Source organism: Podarcis melisellensis (assembly GCF_964234715.1).
Source record: "Podarcis melisellensis genome assembly, chromosome: 2".
NCBI classification, from domain to species: domain Eukaryota; kingdom Metazoa; phylum Chordata; class Lepidosauria; order Squamata; family Lacertidae; genus Podarcis; species Podarcis melisellensis.
In genome coordinates this window covers 54,113,838-54,130,303 of record NC_138529.1, presented here as the reverse complement: position 1 = coordinate 54,130,303, position 16,466 = coordinate 54,113,838, and the positions used below count along the sequence as shown (strand labels likewise).

The window sequence follows — 16,466 nt, the reverse complement described above, 5'->3', positions numbered from 1 at the left end:
TGGGAAAATGGCTATTTTATGAATGGGAGGGAAAGGCTCTCGTCTGCGCATGCCCGTTCTCTCAATTCTATGAATGGGTGAGCATTGCAGGGCCAAAGCGCATGCTCCGCTCTCATTCATGAATGGGGGGCCGGAAGGGAACTAGTTGCAAGTTAAGGATGGACGGTAGGCTGGGGCTGCCTTTTTTTTAATGAATGAAAGGAGGCAGCTGCAGCCAGCTGCGCATGCACCACACCCCCGCCCCAGCCTTGGGCTTCAAGGTAAAGCAGAACTGCAGCAGAAAGGGGGGGGGGAGGTGGAGTGGGGAGTGGATGTACAGTAACCGAGCCAAAGAAAGGGAAGCTCGGGCGTGCGGGAAGGACGTGATTTCTCTCTTGGCTGCAGCCGGAGGCTCCCTGGCGCGTCTCCCGCCCCGATGGCCAGCAAAGGAGCGGGTGCTGGGGATGCGTAAAAGCGCCAGGCTCCGTGCGCTTTTTCCGAGCCCATGCCGGCTGCTTCTGGCAGCTGCTAGGCGGGCGTGCCTCCCTTGCCAGGCTCGCTAGCCCCGGAGTTTGGGGCTGTAAAGGGCAGCCTGCTGCCGGCCGGGGACAACCAAGGGCGACCTCGGGGCCGCCTGAGTCCGCCCGCTCAAGTGCAGCATTGCTGGGTGTTGGTTCGAAGGAAGGAAAGCGGGGAGAAGACGGCCCGTTCTGCTGGGGTCCTCATCCTGGCCCTGTTTATTTCCCCGGGGTGCAGAGGGGGACCGAACTAGAATTCCCTAGTTTTATGTCATGGCTTTTTCCTGTCAGGCGCGTGTTCCGGACGTTTTTCAGCCTACCAATCCAGCGCAGTGGCTTCTCTGCATATAGGCAAAAGCCAACTGTTCGGACATAGTATTAAACACACACACACACCAAGGCTAAAATACCATAGCTGAAAATCCATCTCGCCGTAATCAGCCTGGAGGAATTTCAGGCAGCAAAGCAATTAAGGGGTTCGTGTGTGTGTGCGTGCGTGCGTGTGTGTGTGTGTGTGTGTGAGAGAGAGAGAGAGAACTCAAAGGCAAAATGCATGGGAGAAAAGGAATACTGTACTGTTTCCTTAACTCCCCCACAAACCTCCCTCTCCTATTTACAGGAGGGCAGATTTGTAATAACTGCTCCCTGGTTGTAGCAAATAAGGAAGAAAGTGGATCTCTGAATTTGGATTGCCTCTATGCCAACTGGGCTGAACTAACTCTCTCTCTCTCTCTCTCTCTCTCTCTCTCTCTCTCTCTCTCTCTCTCTCTCTCTCTTAAAAAAAAATTTGGTTTTTTGTAATACACAAAGAAAAAGGAAAAACACCCATTACCCCTCTACCACACGGGGCTGAACTCACATATAGCGTTAACCTGTGTGTTTGTGTGTGTGTGTGTGTGTGTGTGTATCCTTGTTAACTAATTTCATTGACGACTTACTGTACATTGCCCAAATGGACAGTTCCATGTAGACCAGATATAACAAGTAGACCAAACCTGAATGAAACCTAGTGATGTAGTTGCTTCTCCTTTATCCCTATGAAGATCACCAGCCTTCTCTGGGGAGATCTAGCTTCTGTGTCAGCCCTGGTGCCACTAATAGAACCAGGACTTTCCCATAGCTGATGTGGGAAGGAAATACTGTTTTTACTGAGAAGCATGTGGGATAAAGGGTGTCATGAATCTCTTTTTTAGAAAACAAAAACTTAAAAAGCAGTCTCAGGTTTCCAGCCCAATCCAATGCATGTCTGCAAGGAAATTGAGTCTGACTGTGTCAAATGATGGTTACTCCTAGGAAAGTGTGCACAGGATAGCAGCCTTAATATACTTACGGCTAATGGAGTGGGGTGTAATGTTCTGCAATTTTAAAAAAGCTGTTTTTATAATCTTTTAATTATATTTTAGGCTGTCTTTGTTATATTTTGTACATTGTCTTGGGACAAATGTGGAGGGCAATGATGTTGATAATGATGATGATGATGATGATGATAAACACTCAGAAAGGGTATGTGATAGATTCCCACCCAAGAATACTGACCTTCTGGAAGTCCTCAGAGATCTCCAGCAAACTGTGGTTGTTGTTGTGGCAGTCTGAACCACAGGACTTTGTGCCCGATTCAGTTTCACAATTCAATGAGAGAAAGCCTATTGGCACACACTGTCTTCCCACTCCCAGCAGCTTTCTGTCATTGCCAGTTGCTTGAAAACACTGGAGGGGAGAGGGTTCTTGTGCTCAAATACTGCTTGCAGGTTTTCTCCAGGCATCTTGTTGGCTCCTGTGATGCTTGACCCTATAGATGGGCTACTGGCTTGATCCAGCAGGCTCTTCTTATGTCCTTACCAAATGGATTCTGTCATAAGTCAAGGTAACGTACGAATTGGGAAATTCTGGATCATGGCAGCACAGTAGTAACCCCTGTGACCTTTGAGCCTGGAAATGTGCCTCTGATATGGTGTAGCATTGTCTGAACAGCTAAGCAGAGCACTTCCTCCTCTTTATCATAATGTGTGGACCAAGCCTTGAGGGTCTCCTGGGAGGTCACAGTGTTTCGGTTTCCCACATTTAGCTTATGACAAGTTGGTATTTGTTTCACACTCATGTACGTAGATGAAACTTGTGGGTTTTTCCTCCTGCCTCACTTAAACACCTGGTCCTTGTATCCTCCATGTATTACTCATGTCTGATACCTTTTTTTTTGCATAACCAACATCAGCTGTGTGCTTAATTTCCTTCCTTCCCTTGGCACTTCTTTTCTTGGACTTTGCCTAGAGATAAACATGCGCTCAGTACGTTTTCCTTTATCTCATACTCTTCATCAGAAGTTGGAATGTGAACCTTGCTGTGCCAAAATAACTCCCGGAATTGGGAAACAGACTCTTATCCACCCACCACCACGGTTTACGGGCAAGATGAACTGCATCAGATTTCCACTATCTGCCCCATTTCCTCTCCCTCCTTCCAGAATTTGTCTCTGGCCTCTGATCCTCTCTGCAAATTGTCTTCCCCATCCTTCGGCCAAACAACACTCTGATGGGAGGAATTGCTCAACTGCTGGTTTGGCCAAGTTTTGCGAGCGTTTCTCTAGCAGTCAGTGTTTAAGTATTGCAGTTATATAATGGAGCGAAGGCATCTTTAGAGGGATTGCAGGGATAGGGAGCCTAGTACCCTCCAGATCTTGTTGGACTCCAACTCCCATCAGCCCCAGCCATAGAGGCCAAAGGTCAGCGATGATGGAAACTGTTGTCCAACAATGTCTGAAGGGATGCTGGTTCTTTATCCCTGATCTTATTGGGCAGACTTTTCACCATCCTGTTTTGATGGCAGCTTTGTATTGTACAGTTTTAGAGTGAATGGCTGGTTCTGGTCTTGAAAGGAGATATATTGCTGTTAACATACTTCTTCACATTTAACAAAATCAGAGGAGAATGTGCCTTCATATTCAAGGCCAGCCAGCCCATGAGGCCCAGTGAGGTTGTTGTCTCAGGTAGAGGGCTCAAGATAGCTAGGAGGCGTGGCAGATCTGTGCCTGCAAGCAGAGCTCACTGCCTTCTCTGCTTGTTTCCTGATACAGTGGTACCTCTGGTTGCGAACGGGATCCATTCCGGAGGCCCGTTCGCAACATGAGCAGAACGCAACCTGCAGTGGCACATCACACGTGGGTTGCGATTCGCCGCTACTGCACTTGCACGTGACATCATTTTGCGGGTCTGCGCATGCACAAGCAGCGAAACCCGGAAGTAACCCTTTCGGGTACTTCCGGGTTGCCGCAGGACACAACCTCAAAAAATGTATCATGAAGCAAATGTAACATGAGGTATGACTGTACTGCCTCCTCCTCCCTCTGCAGCGTAGGACTCACACAGGTCCCTGTGCAGAAACAACACCTTGAGCACATGGAGGCCAGGAACATGCTGTGTCCCCACTCCACCCGTGCATTTCCACACCTCCACAGTGCAAGAGTCTGATTTAGGCTGTGCGCACACAACCCTTTGCTCCAGGTGCAGTGTATTCCCACTGCTGGTGTTTCGAGCAGAGTACACATGACCCACATGACCTTAGCCACAATCCCTATGTATTCTGTAGGTCCTTGAGAAATACTGCATTTCCCCTCCAGCCAGCTGCCATTTGATTTGAAAATGTAAGCCACGGTTAAGTTGAGGTGTGTACTTGAGACATCTGGTGCACATGTGATGATGCCAGCTTTGTGCAATAGAAATGGTGTGGGTGTGTGACAGCTGGGGAAAAACAAACTGGGCAATGTGCATTGGGTTAAAAACACTTATGCCCTCTCTCTGTTGTAAACAGCAACATAAAAATGCAACTTGAAAAGCAGGAGGGGGAAACAGCCTCACTGTGTTTTAAGCCACTAATGTGTACATAGCCTTACATTTCTACACTTCATTCTAGTGCTGCATTGGTTTATAAACTGCATTATATTATTTTTTGTTAATTGTGTGCATCGCAGGGAGGTTAAAGGTGCCATTAGGGTTGCCATACGTATGGAATTTCCCAGACATAGCAGTGTCTGGGTGGAAATGTCCAGAGAAACCCAGATGCATGGCAACCCATGTTGATGGTGCCGTTTTTGGCAATTTCCCTTAAAAATAGCTCAAAAGTTTCATTTTGATGTGTGTGTTTTTGTGTCTGGATTTTCACTTTTTGAAATATGGCAATCCTAGGTGCCATAGACCCTGTACTCCCTCGCCTCCCCACTTGCCAATTGAAAAAAAATCCAGATTCTGTCAACAGAATAAATTAAGCAGATATTTACAAACTTCACCATTTGCTTTCCATAACAGTGTTTCCAAGGCATGGGCTTCCTAATTTCTCTCTCTCTGTCATGAAATTGGAAACAGGCAGTCCCGGTGGTGGTGGTATTAATTTAATTAACAAATTTATATGCCACTTTATACAAAAATGGGCTCAACAGGAAAATTCAGACAAATGCACATCATACAATCACAACATTAAAAATGAATTAACACAATCCCAGTGAGAACTATTTTGTTAGCCGAACAATGATAAATGTTTGATAGACAATCTAATGACTTCTGATATATGTATTTTCATACCAATATGCAGTGCTTTTTTGTTGTTGTTAAAAATAAGGTGCTGGTACCCATATTTTGATAAAAGCAGAAAACAGCAGACTCGGGCAGCAAAAAAAGAGGCACCAGCACTTGGTGTCAGGCTCTGTCAATATGTCTCATGTCTCCGTCTCAAAATAATAATAATAATAAAACATTCCTTGGAGTACAGCTGAGACTAATATCTAGTGGACTGAGATTGTTTGTTAGAATCCACACACACACACACACACACACACACACACACACACACACACACACTGATTTGCAGACACAAATTTGTTAGATCAGACCTTTGTGCAGAGATGGAAATTCCATGGGCTCGATTCCACAATGCAATTTCTCTGGTGTATTTCCTTTGCATCTAATGGGAAAGGAAGGTAGTGCAGTGCTGACTGAGGAATATGTTGATAGCAATCTAAACAATGTAGTAGAAGTTTTCTGTGTAGATAGCAGTACCACCAGTTCAACCTCCTAAATCAGTATTTTTTTACTTCTGACTCCTCCTGAGTCATCTAGGACCACTGGTATCTTAATAGAGGCACCCTTACTTTGAATGAGTGGCCTTTGACATAATAAATCCAGCTGGTAAAATGACCCAGATGAGATGGTGGCTCCTTCACGTATGACTTGTACTTGGCAATTATACTCAATGCTCCTGGGCCGTCACGAGATAGGAAAGGGTCCCATCCCTTACAACCCTACAGCAAGAATTTGTGTCTCTGAGAACTATCCAGTGGGAAAGCCCATCCTTTTGTATTAGCTTATCTAGTTCCCACAACATATTGTGTTACCTGTTCTATTTAGCACTCTCTTCTACTGAATTACAGGTCTCAAAGCAAAATAATTTTTGCCACCATTATCCATAAACCTCTTGAGCTGGTAAATTTGGAAGCATTGGTTTGAGGAGCATCCACATGACATACATGATGGGGATGAAAAGTCTTCATGTAGTCTGTCCAGCAAGACATTTATATGCACCGGGACTTCTCTTTGAGCCAGTCCTATTGGCACGCGTCTGAAAGTAGTGACTGCAAGATCAACTTGCACACTTCTCACTGGCTTCTGTGGGAACAGGTTGCTGGACTAGTAGATCTTTGGTCTGAGTCAGCCAGCCTCTTCTTATTTTCTCAGATGTGGGGCAGTGAAATCTGCTGTTGCCATGGGGTCTTACCATCCAAGACACATACTTTGCCGAGCAACATTTCTGGTGCTTTGGACTATCATTTCCAGATAGGAGCAAGGGCATCTCCCTGGCAGACACACCTCTGGATGCAGTCCTATTACAGTAGTACTTTGGTTCTCAAACACCTTGGTACTTAAGCAACTTGGAACCCAAGCACTGCAGACCTGGATGTAAGTAAATAAGTTTGCGAACTTTTTTTGGAAGCCACATGTACTCTGTTTTGAGTGTTACACTCCCGATTTGTGTGCCTCACTTCCGTTTTGAGTACCACACTTCCGTTTTGAGTGTTACGCTGAGGTCTGTCTGTTTTTGCTCTTTATTTTGCAATTTTTTGTTGTTTTTGTGGCTGTGTGGAACCCAGTTCAGCTACTGATTGATTGATTTGTGACCGCAGTACATTGTTTATTGCTTTCATTTTATGGATCAATGGTCTCCTTAGATAGTAAAATTCATGTAAAATTGCTGTTTTAGGTTGTTTTTAAAAGTTTGGAATGGATTAATCCATTTTGCATTACTTTCTATAGGAAAGTGCGCCTTGGTTTTAGAATGCTTTGGTTTTGGAAGGGACTTCCGGAACGGATTAAGTTTGAGAACCAAGGTACCACTGTATGCACATTGGTCTGGGAGTAAGTTCCATTGAACTCAATGGGACTTACATTCTGAGCACATGTGCGTAGGATCACACTAAGTCTTAATGGCCACAAGGTGTAAAAACAAAACTGATTTTAAATCGCCTTGAGCAATTTGAGTGGTGCATAAGCCACACAATGTGTGGGTTCTATAGGATGGGGAGTGGGGAACCTCAATCCCTGCTGCAAAATGTGGTCTTCCAAGCCTCTTAATCTGGCCCTTAGGACTCTGGTCCAAGCCACAGCCCTTTCCCTAATCCACACCCCTTAGCAGCCCTGCTCTATCTCAACCTTAAGTGCTTTTGCTGAGCTGGAAAGTGTCCTTGATCTGTGATGATGCTTCTAGTTTGCCTGGATGGAGTTGTATATGTGTAGAAACCTCTGTACAAATGAGTCACAACCATTGTTCCTCTCACATTTGCCTATAGCTCTGTCTACCAATGGTATGTGGCCTACAAAATCTTACCCCCACAAGAATGTAACCCTTGGACAAAAGAAAAAGAAAGAGAGGTTCCCTTCCCTCACGCAGGATGTAAATTCGTAGGACCAGGGTCCTGTTACTGTATATTACATGTAAAGAAAGTTACTGCTCTTATTCCGCAGAACAGAACTCAACACCTGGAACAAGTCGGCTGTTTCTAATGAGTTCTTAAGATTCCTGTGAGAGATAATTATCTCTTTTCACTGGAGTTTTCAGGAGCTAGTATAAAACAACGAAAAGGCAGGAATAAGTTTCAGTCAATTATCATTCCTTAGTAAACACTTCAACACAATTGAGGAAGTGGAATTGCATGTGTAAGTGTGTGGGGGGGTTAAAGCTTCTGGAAAGCAGCAATCAATATTGCTACTAGTAAGGAGGGCCTGCAAGATATATATAGCCACATCTAGCTGGCCTCTGGGCGTTGGATAAGCCAATCACACAGATTTCTGGGCAAGTACACATTAGTTTGCATACTTTCTCCTTTTCTACCATTGATTTTTGAACTAAGGCTGTGAAACCAGAAACTGGAAGTGTACTGGTGAAGGGCCACAAACTGCAGCCAGCCCAGCCATAGTCACATCCACACCATACATTTAAGTCCCCCTTATAGACCATTTGACAGTCATGGCATCCCTCCAAATAATATTGGGAATGGATACTGGGAATTATAGCTCTGCTAGACATAAACTACAGTATTCCCAGTGTAGTCGCAACATAGATTTGCATCATCATCATCCTTATTATTAATTGAATCTATACACCGCCCTATCCTGTTTATTGACAGTTTTATTTTCGATCCCAGCTCTAGATGATGCATAACATCTGCAAGATTCACACCAGGCAGGCAAGTCACCAGGAAGCCCTGTAGAACCAGCAATCTATGTACCTAATATCCAAGTCACCCACTACCATGGGAGGATATTTTTTCATCCCCAAGGAATGGGTCCCTTCTAAGGGATCTTTTCCCTTTTCTGCAAAGTGATCCATTCTTTCCCTGAAATCCTAATTGTCCATGACATGAGGGAGTTGTCACCCTGGGAGTGAGACATCGTTATCACACCTATGAAGATTTCATCCTCTACCCTGACTCACCCTGCTTCTCCAGTTCAGCTCCTTTGGCCTCAAGAGCAATTACCCATTTTTTGTAAGCTGCTCTTACAAAAAATAATAATTCAATGCTCCTTTGGTTATAAATGTAATAGGCTCTTTGGATCCCAGCCATTGATAATCTCTTTCGCAGATATTAGAGATCTGATAATAGAGAATACTTAGCTTTTCATGATGTCTAAAATATTCCCCAAGGGGCGGACTTTTATCTTTTGGAGGTGCCAACCTGGCTTAACCCTGGCCATTAAGAATCTGCACGACTAAGAGATAGAAATATAGTAGGCTCAAAACTTACACGGGGGTTACATTCCAGGGATCCATGTGCAAAGGCAATATCATGTAAAGTCAGGAAGATCCCTGGAACCGCTCCCCAAGACCCCTACCTGATTGAAGCCAGCACACTGAGTGAATGAGATCTTGGGAGTCTCGCACGACCTTCCTAAAGACTGCTAAGCAAGGCGTAGGACTTTAAAAGCTTTTTCCGCACCAGGTTTTCCAGCTGCAGAAAGAGCTTTTAAATCCCTTTGCCTTTCTTACCAGAAGAAGTACCCCACTTTCTCTACCCTGAATCTACCACCAGTCAATTTCAGCGGGTGAACTCTTAGTATGATGAGGCGAGGAGGAAAAAGTTCAGTCCAAGGGTAACATTTCAACTTGGGACTCGTATTCTTTAATTTTCCTACTGCATTTTGCTTTTTTTGCTCTTGCATGTTACCACTGAGTCCTTTAGGTTGGAAAACACAGAAGCAGAAGGGAACAGATTTAACTACAAAGCAACTACTTATACAGTGGTGCCCCGCAAGACGAATGCCTCGCAAGACGAAAAACCCGCAAGACGAAAGGGTTTTTCGGGTTTTGCGACGCTTCGCTAGACGATTTTCCCTATGGGCTTGCATCGCAAGACGAAAGCCCATAGGGAAATCTCGGGGACCTTTTTTTAAATGCTGGCGGTGGGGAGCAAAGCCTTTTTCCCCCCTCCGGACTTCAGAAGAGGTCCAGGAAGGCCGGCGGGGGCGAAAGGCTTTGCTCCCCACCGCCAGCATTTTAAAAGCGGTCCGGGATAGCAGGGAAGCGCTTCCCGCTATCCCGGACGGCTTTTGAAGGCAGGCAGGGGGGGCAAAGACTTTTGCCCCCCCCCCCGCCCGCCTTGGGGACTTTTCGCCCCCCCTGCCTGCCTAACCGGACGGCTTTTGAAGCCTCCCCCCGCCGCCCGGCATCGGGGCATCGTCCCGATGCCGGGCGACGGGGCGAGAAAGCCTCCCCCCGCCGCCTGGCGTCGGAACCATGTCCCGAAGCCCGGCGGCGGGGCGGGAAAGCCTCCCCCCGCCGCCTGGCGTCGGAACCATGTCCCGAAGCCCGGCGGTGGGGCGGGAAAGCCTCCCCCCGCCGCCCGGCTTCGGGGCATCGTCCCGATGCCGGGCGGCGGGGCGGGAAAGTACATTTGATGCTAAGACTTTATAATTCGGCCATTTTATTGGAAATAATTGTCTATGATTTGCAATTAGCCAAGTGGGTATGCAGATGTAAAAAGGCCTTTTAAAAAGTACTGTTTTTTTAAAAAAATATGATAAAGAAATTTGATATAGTGCAGTCTGAATCCATTGCAGTTAACAGAGTCCCCCCCCCCCTTCGAGTTGTAAAACTCTGCTGGATTTTTCCAACATTTAAAAAATAGATTAAGACTGGGAGTAAGAATGGAAAACAAGAGATATTGTATTCCAAAGTAAATGTGGTTAGGATTGGGCAGTAAAGTTGCTATCCAGAGAACACTCACTTGGTAGTAAATTCCACAAAATCAATGAGGTCTTCTTTCAAGTAACTATGCTTAGGATCAAGGTTAATCAGGATAATATATAATTCAGTCTGACCTTAGGCAACCTGGAAAATAAGTTTACCTGACTGGAGGTTTTTGAAAAAGATGTGTGCTGTTTGCACAAGATTATAGCAGTATTTGAGGGGTTGGGGGAGTCACACATTGATTTGGGTTAACTGGAAGGATTCATGAGGATTCATGTTTACAGATGGGAATACTCCAATATTTAGCCATGTTTACTCCAAATTAAGGTCCACTGAATTCAAGAGAATTTACCTGCATTCAACAATGCAGTGACTAGGGATAAAACCCCACTGATCCAAACAAATTTATTTGTACACAAAGCAGATGCATAGAGTCAGGATGTTAAAAAATACAAAGGTAGCCAGTTCGGCCCATGGGGGGGGGCTGGGGTTTTGGGGGGGGGTTCCCCTCCAAAGCTGGGCAATGCATTTATCAGGACAATGCAAAAAGCCACAAAAATGAGCTTTTGGATTCTCCGGAACTTTTCCTCAAGCAACATGTTGCACAAGTTAAGGGGTTGGTTGGATCTAGATGAAAGATGATAGTATCCCGATCCATTTCGGGTGGCGTTCACTTCCTACTAAACCTGCATAGGACCAGCCTGGGGAACTAGCCAGAGGCGAGAAGGAAACTGCTCTGTTTGAACTTAAACTCTCTCTCCACATTCTGCGGTCGTTTTGTTTAATGAAGGTATTCCACTCGGGGTCTCCTGAGCTCCATTTTTTCGCTCTGCAGCCCTGTGCAGCTTTAACTGCGGCAGGCCTTACTTCCTGGGTAAATATCCTGGGGACTCCTCATCTCCATAACCAAGCAGAGCGCTAATCCCCCTAATGGCATGCTTCCTTAGGGCAAGTCCGGAGGGGACATCCTCTCTAGCGTGCATCTTTAGGGCTGCAGGCGAAAGATCCCTGGGCCTAGCGCATTCGGGGAGACCTTTCCACGACTCCCCACTCGCCCAGGCCCTGTAGGCGCGCGCGTCCGGGGAGGCGGAGGTTCCGCGGGTCCCCCTGGGCGGGGCCCCGAGCAACGGGGGACTTGGCTGCCCCAGCGCCCCGCTCCCCGCGTCCTCTGTTGGCCACCGGGCGGGCAGGTGTGCCGCGGGAGGAAAGGAAGCCCGCGATCGGAGCGAGATTTCTGTGTTATTCTGCAGCGCCCAAGGCGGGCCGGTGCTTTGGCTGCCGCCGCTGCGATTGCTTTAAGGGAGCGAGGCCATCCGTCTGGCAGACGCCTTTGAGCCTCACAAAAGAACAGGATGTTGTTGATTTGTAACCAAACCACAGAGAGGAAATGATTGTAAATTTCCTCTAAACATCCCCACTGTCTGCCTCCCTCGCTTCCGCCTCCTCCTCCTCCTCCTCTTCCACCCCCGCAGCAAAGGAGCTGCTGCAGTTTCCATAAGGGGGAATCTCTCCTGCGCAAATGGCTTTCCACCTCGGATTCTCTTTCTCCCTTCTTCATTTCAGCATCACGATTTCTCTCCTCCACCACCCCTCCCTTCCCCACCCGCCTTTTGTCTTTTCAATTTAAGCAGAGTTTGCTTAGCAGTCCGCAGTTCCCGCTTGCTTGGCCGGGTGAGAATTGGTTTACAGCTGTAACACCTACCCTGCAAATCCAGAACAACCCGTCCCGGGGTGGGGGGCTGGGAGGAGGGGAGAGAGAGGGGGGAAGGCGCGCCATGAGTTCATTGTGTAACTTTGTCTCCCCTTCGCGAATGAGTTGCATTATTTACCCGTCATATTTGCTCATCCTTAATCCGTTTGCGAGCCGGCAAGACTGCAGGAAATCGCGCGGGAGTCCAAACCAACCCCTTCCGCTCCGAATTCTTTAAAAAACAAATCTGACCCTATAGAGTTCTTATCATTAGAGGCCTCTCTCTCTGCTTAATTGCAGCTTTCTAAACGGCACACCGCGGTCGCCTGCCAGATGTCCCTATATTTTAAGGGGTTGTGCTCTTAGCTTCTCGTTACCACGGGTTATGGCTTTCTCCGTGACAAATGAGATACAGCAAGCAACTATGTCCCTGGAATATGGATGGATTGATAGGTTGAAATATTCCGTAATTCACATCTGGATGTGGTGTTATAATTCACATCTGGATCTTTGTGTTATATACAGCCTGATCCAGTTAAAGTTGGGAGTATGTGGATTCAAGCTCTTCCAGTCTCTCTCTCTCTCTCTCTCTCTCTCTCTCTCTCTCTCTCTCTCTCTCTCTCTCTCTCTCACACACACACACACACACTTGCCAATGCTTGTAGGTTTAACTTTAGGAGTAAGCCCAGTTGATACCATTACAACTGTTTTACATAGAAGTGTGCTTAAACCACAGCCTTGCTGACAAATCCCCTGCAAATCAGAATGAAGTCTATATAATAATAATAATAATAATAATAATAATAATAATAATAATAAATTTTATTTATACCCCGCCCTCCCCAGCCGAAGCTGGGCTCAGGGCGGCTAACAACAATCAAAATAATCCAACATTCTAAAAACCTTTCATTATAAAAATTAATTAAAATCAAATTTATGGCAACCATTAAACAAAATTCTGTGCAGATTGCCAGAGGAGGGGGTCAGGCTGCGCCCTGACCAAAGGCCTGGTGGAACAGCTCTGTCTTACAGGCCCTGCGGAAAGATGTCAGGTCCCCCAGGGCCCTAGTCTCTTGTGACAGAGCGTTCCACCAGATTGGAGCCGCGGCCGAGAAAGCCCTGGCCAGCCTAACCTCTCTGTGACCTGGGATCTTCAGGATGTTTTTATTTGCAGACCGTAAGTTCTTCTGTGGGACATAACATATATTTCTTCATTCAGGTGGCCCGCTGTGCATCTGTAAAAATACAACTAAAAATCGTACAGCATGTAGCACAGTACAGTACAATCATGACAACAGGCAGAAAAATCATTAAGTGGTTCCCAAGACCCTCAGCAATTTTCAAGTGGGCCACAGGGAAATTTGGTTGGTAGCCACTGTTTGTTGTTGGCATCTGTTTATCTCGAGAGACAATGGGGTGTGCCTCCAGGGCTGAAGTCAAACCTCTGCATTAGTAGCACCAAAGTAACCTTTCCAGGGTGCAAACCTTGTTAGTGTGTATGGAGGTCCTGGGATACAAGACTCTTGTCACTGTATAAGACCATTGGTAAAAATGGCCTGCCTAGCTAACCTACAAAGGGATATTTTGCTTTGTTTCAACACTGCTAACATATGTACCTTTTGAATCAATAATATGAAACGCTCACCATAGTGTGACAATTGTCAAATGGGAGGGTGGGGGAGAAATGAGAAGAAGGAAAAGGATATAAATCATATGCCTACTTTGTCATAAAAACCCAACCAAACGCACATGAAACACAGTGATATTTTCAGGATGAATTGAAATGTGCCATTTGCAGAACAGGAAATATTTCTGAAAGCTTCTTCTTGTCCCCATTAAAAATAGTTGCAAACAGTTGAATCAACGTGGGTGATGCTGGCATCAAACTTCCCAAAGCAGAATATGAGAAAGAGGAAATCCCTGCACTGGACAGGAAATGAGAAATGATGAGCTATATCTGCGCTGCGGACCAATTTGGAGAAGACGTGATCTCTGGTGTATTGTCAAGCCCATTGCCTGTGCTGTCACAGGACTCCTTTCTTTATTGCTAACTAAGCCCAGGGGCTGCTCTGATTACAGATATACTGTAAGCAGCTGCTTAAGACGATAGCTATGGGAGAAGGCAATGTGGATGAATCTTTAGGGGAACCGCTGCCGAGCAGTGACATTCGCTCACCTTCGGAAGGTTTGTGCATAGTCTTTAGTTACGATAAGGTCTGTAGACATAGACTTGAAGCCCCAAGGTTGAAAGGTCCTCCTTGATGGCTATGCATCCCAATGTTGAATAATGCTGTGCACTCATAATTTGCTGTGGACAAAAGAAAAATCCTCACAATGTCTATTGCCTGATTTGTAGCCAAAGGAGAGGTTTTGGGATTACATTCAGTGGTTCTGTTAGGGCTAGATTTCAGAGCCCGGGTCCAGGAGCCCACCCCTCCCCAAATGAGCAGCAACAGATGATGGGGCCAATAGCGGCAGGAAACAGGTGTGGTGTCCACTTCCTAGCATCACACAAGCCATGTGGGGTCCAGAGACACTCTGAGGATATGAAAGTGGCAATTCACTGCACAACCCACTAAATCTGTTTGCTTTTTTTTTTTTAGTGAATGCTTCCCCCCCCCAACCTGGCAAAGTGGGCAGGGTGGAGGGCAGCAGAGCAACTAGGGGAGAGGAGAATGCAGAGCAGCCAGAGTAATATGCAGGAGGCAGCCAGGAGGCTTCTCCCCCTCCTCCCTGCCATCTTACTAAGAGTTTCCCTGAACTTGCCAGGGCCAGTGATGGAATATGTCAACGTCACTTGAAATAAATAAAGAAAAGCTTATCTTTCTTAAATGGTTACAATGGTGGAGTCGTCAGAGGACGGTGAGTGAAAGCATTTTGTGCCTTACCATAAAACACTTTTCTTTTGAATCTTCTTATAAGGGCATGGAAGTGGCTGTATAGCTATGCAGATGCTCTACAGAGACAATACAGGCAAGCAGCAGCAGTCAGAGTTAGGCATCCATCTCCTCCATTTTTGAACATTTTCAGAGGTCAGACAATAGATTGCCTTCCTAGAACTGTGCTGCTTGCAAAAAGATTTGATCCAGAAACATTTACTGATGGTTAACTTAATAAATGTGTCAATGGAAGTGGTAAAATCGCCCTGCCTGAAACCTTCCTGAGGGATTGTGGGGCTTGCAGGTGGCATGAAAGTACAAACACTTTCCTCTCTTTTCCAACAGCCCAGTTGGGTGTGAAAATTAGGCCAGAAGCGCTCTGTGCACCTAATTATAATGTTGTTGATTGATGGTGTTGGGGTGAGGATGGAGCAATAGAGCACCTGTTTTCCACAAGCCTTTAAGCTGCTTTTATTTATCCTCTATTGGTGCTTTATCATCTGTAGGGCATGTAGTTCTCCCCGCCCGCCACACTTACTATTTAGTCTGCCTCTGCACAGACCAAGATAAAGTGCACACATATGCCTGTCTGTTCAAAAGTAAGCCTACAGAGTTCAAAATGTAGGCACTTACTGTCGGGATGCATGGTTTAACATTGCCATCCAAGGCTGCGTAAACACCATATGTTTAAAGCACATTATTTCCCCCCAATAATCCTGAGAACCATAGTGTACCTTCACAGAGCTCCAGTCCCCGGTGCCCTTCACAAACTGCAGTTCTCAGGATTCTGTGGGGAAAACAATGTGCTTTCAATGTACTGTGTGTCTATTTATGAAGCTCGAGCCAAGAGGCCTCCTTTACCTGGCTATGAAACAGTGTGCTCAGACTTCTTTTTAAAAAGAATTCAGACCCTCCAATGATATACAGTATGCGAATGTAAACTTCATGTGTTACATGTGCCCTATGGGTGATATGCATTGAGAGCACTGATGAAACTACAGAGGTGTGGACCTTGCAATCAACTTTTACAATGCGTTTAATATCACACTTACAAAATTGCAGGTGGCAGGTACCTCTTAGAAAAGCCATGCCCCTTTCTCTCACAGGAAGAAATGCCTCCCCCCACCCTCAGCCACAAATAATTCTGGTTATGACATATGCCCATATTATTTGAAAGCAAAGTGTGCTTTTCCCCCAAAGAGAGCATTCTTAATTAACATAATCAAGGTTTCTTTAATTGGATGGCAGCCCTAATAAGACACTTATAAGTAAAATTAAACCCAAATCTCTTGAGCTGCAGAATTCAGATTCAAGCATCTTTTAAAGATCCAAAGTCAATGTAAAGTTGTTTCTACCTTGAGTAAGACTATTCATTTATTGCTGTGCTATAGTCCCTAGGAAATTGCAGCCCTTATCTTCAGGGCTGCAGATACTACTACATAGCAAAAGTTATTAGCCTGCAATCTTGTGTACATTTACCTGAGAGTAAGTCTCATTGAACTAAGTGGGACTTACTTCATAGGACTGTGCTGTAATTCCAGGGGATTGAACTAGGGCCGAATCAGCACTAAGCAAGGAAGCTGCATTTCTGAGTTGCTCAAAAAAGACTGAGCCAGCCAAACAGTCTCCAGCATCTCCCTGGTACTCCTAGGTGACCTCACAGCTGATTCGGAG

The 16,466-nt window shown here is 45.9% G+C and overlaps 1 long non-coding RNA gene across 3 annotated transcripts in view; it reads left to right on the top strand.

Annotated features, from left to right (window-relative positions):
* Positions 1-134: 134 nt before the first annotated feature.
* The window catches only part of LOC309364095, a 33,002-nt gene continuing 16,670 nt past the window's right edge, over positions 135-16,466 (top strand). Inside the window, exons 1-2 of one of the 3 annotated variants that reach the window (XR_014165726.1) lie at positions 14,051-14,098; positions 14,683-14,775. This is a non-coding gene — a long non-coding RNA (uncharacterized lncRNA). Of the gene's footprint in view, positions 261-14,050; positions 14,099-14,682; positions 14,776-16,466 lie in introns of those variants that run through there. The other 2 variants (XR_014165725.1, XR_014165727.1) reach the window with 2 other exon arrangements.